Source organism: Nuphar pumila, chromosome 15, assembly GCF_984573655.1.
Source record: "Nuphar pumila chromosome 15, dmNupPumi1.hap1.1, whole genome shotgun sequence".
Lineage (NCBI taxonomy): Eukaryota > Viridiplantae > Streptophyta > Magnoliopsida > Nymphaeales > Nymphaeaceae > Nuphar > Nuphar pumila.
The window spans coordinates 83921209-83929452 of record NC_143263.1 but is presented as its reverse complement, the minus strand read 5'-3'; positions in this window follow the sequence as shown (position 1 = coordinate 83929452).

The window sequence follows — 8244 nt, the reverse complement described above, 5'->3', positions numbered from 1 at the left end:
TCTAGATCAATATTTGTTTCTAAAAGGGGTCCTAGTTGGCACCATTTGGGAATGGGCCATCTTGGTCCTCATTCAAAATCCAGCCTTGAATTATCCAAGTCAAATATAGTTGTTGGACCTTTTAATGCCCATGGCCAAAATTAGCACAAGTCAAACTCGATTTTGGAGGAAGGCTTGGGAAGGCCATACCATCTTTATGGTGGCTCTTTTCCATGCTCCAGACCTATTAATGAAGGAAGGTCGACCAAAAGAAGGGGCTTTGGTGATGGAAATTTTGAAATTTTCTTGGTGGAGAAGAAGTGTTTGAAGGGTGAAGATAGTCTCAGCATTTTGACTGTATCTCCCTAGTTACCAGTCCAAATTATGTGATCTTTATCTTGTTGAAAAGCTAAGATCATGCCCTACAAGTTTGTTGTTTACCATTTTGTGTGATTCAGATCGGTTAAGTCACTAAAATCTCTGGTAAGTTTTTTGCTGACGGCATAAAGCCTTTTGGTTGGTGGAAAAGTTCGAGTTTGTGATCTTTGAGAAGATCGACCTTGACGTGGCTGTGTAAGCATTCTTGGTTCATGTTAGCTGCTGATTCGAGTTGTGATTTGAGAGACTTCTTCTCAGTATTGGCTGCTTCTCGCGACATCCATTGCCACCTTCATCTGGTTATCGTGTTCACTGGTTCATTTGAGTTTCATTTGTGTTATTTTTATCTTATGTATTTTGTCTTCGTCGTTACAAATTGCTTGAAAGTTGCAAGTAAACTATTTGTTGTTTGATTGAAATGCATGTTTGAATTATTTCCATTAAGAAGTGATTCTATTATTCATAAAATATTCAGTTTTATTGGTTATTATATAACTCAGTTTTCTATCAAAACTTGGTATACTGAATCCTGAGTTGTCAAAAATGTCTCCAAAAAAATGATCATATCGGGCTCGATACTAGTCGGTTTCCAGCATTTTTTAGCTTCTCAAAAATTTGAGACATTTTTCTACAGCTTTGTAGTTGAGTTTATTTCATGATTTGGCCGTTTGAGTCCCTGAAAAGTGTTGTCAAAGTCTCAGTCTGACAAGTAATCACTGTCACCAGTTTGGTTTAGAACACTCCTAGTGGTGTTCAGCATTTTTTTGTTATCTGGAGATTCTTTTCATGAAAATTCAGTTTGTTTGATTATATGGAAAGCTAGAATCTAGATCTAAAATTTTCATGTTTTGAGTTTTAATTGAATCTTCGTTTAAGTCCCTTAAAAATATTAATCTTTGTTGCGGCTGTCGAATAGTGGAAAATTTAGTTCTTTATTCAATAACTTTGGGAAAATGGGATTTCGGGACCTATGCACTCTGTTTAGACAGATGCAGTCAAAATAAAAGTTGTGCATGACTCACACATCTTTCCAGTGAATTTGAAAACACTAGATTCGGACCGTTGGTGTTTTTTCTATGGACTCGGGACTAAGACATACAAACAACTCTATGACAAACTTCTGAACTCGATAGACCATCTGTTCGAAGAGGTTTTTGACCTAGCAAACAATAGAGTTTGCGAAAACTTTTAACTGAGAAATCAAAGGTCAGATCCAGACCTTTCCAACTAACCAATATTCAGAATTTTCTGATGTGGTGTGGGTTGGATCTCTTGGATTTAACCCATACGATTGGTAATGGGTCTTATAGGTTGGGTTGGGTTGGGTTGGGTCCAAATGGACCCAACCCCTATAGTATTTAAATGAGACCCACTTTGGGTCTCATTTTGGTTCTTGGATCCAACCACACACACACACACACACACACACACACACACACACACACACATATATATATATATACACTTACGTTTAATGTGGATTGGGTCCATCCAATGGATCAAATCCAATTACAAGATCCTTAGTAAAATTCCACAACCAGTTATATATATTGTATATTTATTTATTTTTTTAGAATTGGTTTGTCTAAGTGGATCCAATTCTAGCCCCGATATGTTTAGCACTTTGGATGTCTTCTAGATCCAACTTATTTTGAGGCTGGATCCACCTCCTTGATCCAAATCCCAATCCCAATCCTAAGGTTTAAGTAACTTGGATCTCTTTCTAGATCCAAATTCGAAGTTTATTGTTAACTTGGATTAGGTCCAATCAAATGAAACTGAATTCTGATTATATCAGTTTATAAAATTTGGATCTCTTTGGATCTAAGCTCAATTAAACTATAAGATTCAATGGGTCTTATGTGTTCAAGTCAAACAATTTGAACTAGATTTCATGGGGGACGATCCTTGTGGGTCCCTCGTCGAGATCCAAATCAAAACACATTTTAAAAGTCTCATAAATCTTAAATCGCTTGATAAGATCCAAAACAGTCAAATAATTATCCAAAAAAAATGTCGAGATAACTGCTTATTATTTAAAAAAAAAAAAATTATGATCTTTACATCCTACATCTCTTAAAAGAATTTCGGCTCCAAAATTACAATTGCAAGGACTACTCAAAAGGGTCGAGGTATTTTTTCTTCTTATTGGATTCTGGTTCCCAAGTGCATTTCTCAATTCCATGATGCTGTCATCATACTTTGACAAAAAAATGGTTTTTGTTCTCAATACTTGCTCCTGTCGGTCCATGATTTCCACCATTTTTTCTTTTGTGGTTGGGTCTTTGTGAATGTTCATGTCCTCATATTGAATGACGTGCGGCATAATATGAATCTATCTCCTCAACATGGAGATGTATAAGACAATGTAAATTTGCGCATATTAAGAATATAGTATCACACGGTAAGCTCTCACCGATCCGATCCAAGAATCTGAGACTTAGTTTTCTCTTCTTTCTGAATCAGAAAGCACTCTTGGTTGTAGATACTTTGACAAACACCATATCTTCTATAAAAAAAGTGAGCTCTCTATGTTGTTGATCAACATAACTCTTTTATCGAATCTAAGCGGGACACAATCTTTCTAGAATCATTTAAATTTGTTGAGTGTAGTACTGCAGTACAATTGGTGAGTCCACCGTTCAATCACCAATTTCATCTTAATAAATTGATGATCGATAGGGTCAGACATATAATGTTTTGTACGAAGCCATTCCAATGCTAGCATAATAGCTATTGTTGTATGCGAATTCGATGAGTATTGTGTGTGCATTCTAATCGCCTTTCTAGTCTATCATACATGCTCGTAGCATGTCCTCTAGAGTCTGTATAATTTGTTTCGATTGTCCATTGGTTTGGGGATGAAAATTCATACTAAATTTCAACTTCATACCCAAAGCGTGTTGCAACTGTCCTCAAAACTGAGAGGTAAAATAGATCATGATAAAAAATGATCGAGACCAGCACTCCATGCAACCTAACGATTGCTCTGACATATAAGTTTGCCAAACTTTTCAGCGATTAATTGATACAGATCAGCAGAAAGTGTGCAGATTTGGTGAGTTTGTTGACGATTACCCAAATCACATCATACTGCTTCTGGGTTTTTGGTAAACCCCACTATTAAGTCCATGGTAATGTCTTGCCATTTTTATCACAAAATTTTCATCTATTGCATCATCCCGTCAGGCCTTTTATGTTGATCTTGATCTATTGACAGGTCAAATACTTTGAGACATAAGTTGTCACTTCTCGCTTCATACCGTTCTAGCAGTACCTTTGTCGAAAGACCTTGAACATCTTTGTGTCTCCAGGATGAATGGTATACTTGGTTTTATGAGCTTTGTTAAATATTTTTTCCTTTAACTTAGGGTCATTCAACACCCAAAGTCGATTTTTTAACCAAATGTTTTCATTTTCTTTAAGACAGAAGGAGGTATTCTCCTACTGAGCTCGTGTTCTCAGTTTTACATAATGAGGATCACCTTTCTATCCTTCTATAATCCTGGTGAGGATCTTAGGTTGGATTGTTAAACTGGATAACTTGATGGATCCCTGTTTGCCTGCAAAGGGTTTCTATTCAATAAAATCATCAACAAACTTTCATCCCTTACCCATAAGACTGACGAGAGTGCCATCAGACTTGTGACTAAGAGCATCGGCTATGACATTTTTCTTTCATGGATGATAGAAAAGTATAAATGCAGAGTCCGTGATGAATTCCAACCAATGACATTGTCTCATATTTAATTCTTTTTGCGAGAACAAGTACTTGAGACTTTTGTGATCGATAACTACTTCAAATTGTTCTCCATATAGGTAGTGTCGCTAGATCTTCAATGTGAACACTATGGCTACTAACTCTAGGTCATGGGTTAGATAATTTTTTTCATGGATATTTAGTTATCGCGATGCATATGCAATAAAGTTTTCCGTCTTGCATCAGTACACAACCTAAGTTTGTCCCTAAGGCATCAATATATACCACATAACCACCCTAAATAGATGGTAAGGCCAAAACAAGGGCTGTTGTGAGCTTTTTCTTCAGAATTTAAAAACTTTCTTCACACTTACCATTTCATTCAAACTTAACTCCTTTTCTCAAGAGCTTAGTCATTGGCAAAGCGATTCTCGAAAAGTCCTGGAATCTCTGATAATATTCGGTCGGACCGAGCAAGCTCCAGATATCTCAAACATTCTTTGGTTGCTCTCAGTTTAGCACGACATCCACTTTAGCAAGATCAACGGATACTCCATCTCTTAAAATCACGTGTCCTAGGAACATTACTTTATTGATCTGAAACTTGCACTTAGAGAATTTAGCAAACAACTATTATTTTTTTAAGACTTTCAGAAAAATTCTTAAGTGCTCTCGATGTTGCTCTATAGTGTTGGAATACACCAAGATATCATTAATGAAAATAATCACAAAGGTGTCCAAGTATGGATTAAATATTCGATTCATTAGATCCATGAAAGCCTCTGGCATATTGGTGAGTCTGAAAGGCATCACTACAAACTCATAATGCCCATATCTCATATGGAATGTTGTCTTTGAAATATCACCATCCTTACTCCTGAGTTGATGATACCCAGATCTAAGGTTGGTCTTTTAGAATACCTTGGCCTTCTGCAGTTGATCGAACAAATCCTCGATACAAAGTAGCAGGTGATTTTTTATGGTGGCCTTATTAAGAATCCTGTAGTTGATACATAGTTTCATCGATCTATTATTCTTTTTCAAGAACAATATTGGCGCTCCCATAGTGATACACTTGACCAAATAAATCCTTGATCTATCAACGCTTGCAATTTCTTCTTAAGCTCCTCGAGCTCTGATGGTGCCATTCAATATAGTGTTTTGAAGATTTGTGCAGTTTTCGACAATAGTTCAATGTTGAACTCCACTTCTTGAAGTGAGGGAAGTAATAACAATTCATCCAAGAATACATCTAAAAATTCACAGACTATCTACAAGTCCTTAATCAGTATGGGTGTTGGTTTCATCAAAATAACACTCACTAGGAAGACAAAGCATCCCTTCCTCATGTATTTTTGTGCCTTAAATGATGAGATTATCTATCTCTTTAGTGGGGGTCTAGACAGTCTTAACTCTGTCTCAAAAGCTTTGGGACATGACAATATCACCTTTTCTTCCCAACATAAAACTCAAGGATGATATTTGTACAACCTGTCCATGCCCAGAATGACATCAAACTCAATCATGTCAAGGAAGATTACATCAGCAGGCATACCCTGCCCATCTAACATAATATTTATATTGGGGACATAATTTATACATATTTTTCTACTTCCTAATGGGTTATAAACCTCTAGATCATGCTCAAGTAACTCCGTATGTACATTTAAGCTTTTAAAGAAATTTATGAAAATAATGAATGAGTGAAGCTATAATAAAATAGAACAAGGGCTGCTTGACCAACGACCAGAACCATACCTTGAGCTAAGTCACCCTTTGTCAGTTGCTCAACAAAGGTAGCATAGACATGCCCAACAACCTTCTTTCAGGCATTCTTCAACTGCTATTGCTATTGTGGCTGAGGTGGTCGGGCAAACTGGGATTCACCCGTGGTCCTCCTCAGTTCATCAACCATTTTCTTGCGGCACTCACGAGAATAGTGGTCCATTTTGCTGCAGTAAAGGCAACCTCCCATCTCACAAGGGCAAGGTTGCTCGAAGTGAGACCAATTGCAACTAGGGAAAGTAGTTTGGTTGCTAATGAGGCTAGGGACCACCTTGTTGTCTCTATTTCTTGGCCTGAGGAACAAATTTCTTTCTTCCAAAAATTTTCTTTTGAAAACAATTCAAGAACTGTTTAACATAGTTTCTTGTATTTTTTGTGCGCCTTGGTTTGCACGGAGTGTAGGGAGGCAAAGCCGGAGTATAAGTGGGTGAGTCTGGCGTGTAGAGGGGTGAAGCAGATGTGTAGGTAGGTGAATCCGATAGGTAGATGAGTGATATGTTATCTTGCATACTCGATGAGTCTGAGAAAATTTTTATCAACTCTAGTATGTCAAGGGAGTCATTGGTGTTTGAGGTCTCGTCAGCAAGGGCTTATGCGTTCAACTATCTCCTGTCATCACCTTGCTTGAGATGATATTCAAAGATAGAATATCTCATCTGATCGCAGAAGATGAAGTCTTCTAGTTTCCATGGACATATTTGTCCAGTATAAACTTGGTGGCATCTACGACAATCTAGCCGACAACCCATCCTTCTTGGGTTGGTATTTTTGTGAACCAACCTCTGAACCAGATGAATTATGGCTCCAGTCAAGGCATTCATTGCCCATACCATTTCATTGTATGTCATTTATTACAAAAGAAATTCTTTTATAAGGGATAGGTACAAAATTACTTAAACAAAAATCCATACAGAGTGATGTGGATGTCCAACGGTCAAGAACCATAATTTCTCTTTCACTTTGATACCAAAGTTGTAACACCCCAAAATCCTTAATTTAAAAAAATTATGAAAAAATTAAAACTTTTAAAATTGAATCTCCTTTCGGATTTAAAATGAAAGTACAACAAAAATTAGTTTGAAAAAGTTCTAAGTTAGTGAACCTTGAGCGGGTTATAGTGGAGTACAAGATAACAAAGGTTGGATCCCAGTCTTATTAGATCTGAGTCTATCTTTACACTCAAAGATTCAAAAATAGATAAAACAAGATTTTTGAGATATTTTATTTCAAAACTTGACTGAATCAAATATTTTTTAACAAAGAATATTTCAAAAGTGTCTAATACATTGAAGAAGCAAAACTAAGCAGAAATGTGGTTCCTTGACTGGTTTGCGCCATCTTATCATTGCCTGTAGCAGTTGTCTACTCATCACCTGAATCTCATAAAAAGGGCCAGACTCATGAAAGCCTGGTAGGTACAAAAGTATCACATAGTTGTACAAAATTAATACACGTATAATGAATAGTCAAGGTAATCTAATATGTATAAGTTATATCAATTATATAGTAACAAATGCAATTGAACGATCTGCAAATTTGTATAAGTAGCGCTTCTTTTCTATTTTGATTAGTAACCTGAATATCAGGTCTTTGTTTTGATATTATCTTACATGTGGGTACTCATAGAATGAAATCGTAAAGATAAACTGAGACTATTCGGGGGTTTATTATTTCATATAAGTTGATACCCCTAAATGACTAGTTGAATCCGCTCCAAAGGAGACAATATAACTACTGAGAGAGAATTCCCCAGGGGCTATAATAAACGAGGATGCATCCTAACTTACTCTAGAAGTTATGAGATCTACTACCTATGATAATTATTGGTGCCCTGTCTCCTAAATCCAATGATTGGAGACATCAAGTCATTGCTACTCGTTGAGCGTAATTGTTGACAACATTGTCATTAGAGATTGTACCTCCTATCCTTTCTTTTGATGAAAATTAAATGTAAATGGGTTAACGAGTCGTCTTTTATTAAGAAGATTTTTACCATATTTGTATATATCTCAAACTAATAGGCACCATCTACCCATTCTGTGTAGGTTCTCATGTTTGTGTATTAGTGTAACCCATTCGCTATGCTCGGGTCTTTTAAACCGATCGAGTAGCTTGTCTGTGAAGGCGATCCCAGAATTTGGCATGCATGTAATTTTCCATAATACAGTGGATTGTTGCACTGCGAGGTTTGCTATAAACCCTAACTCATTTATCAGTGTATGAGCATGTCATGCATGTCTTATGGTATAACTGTGATAACCATAAATCTAATTTTCAAAAGGATTGACTTTTTCGTATGTGAAAGAAAATGTCTCATTTATGCAAACAAAAAAATCTTTGATGCATGCTAGTGTAAATGACATTTTATTTATAAAACATGCAATGCATGCATACGTAAGTTA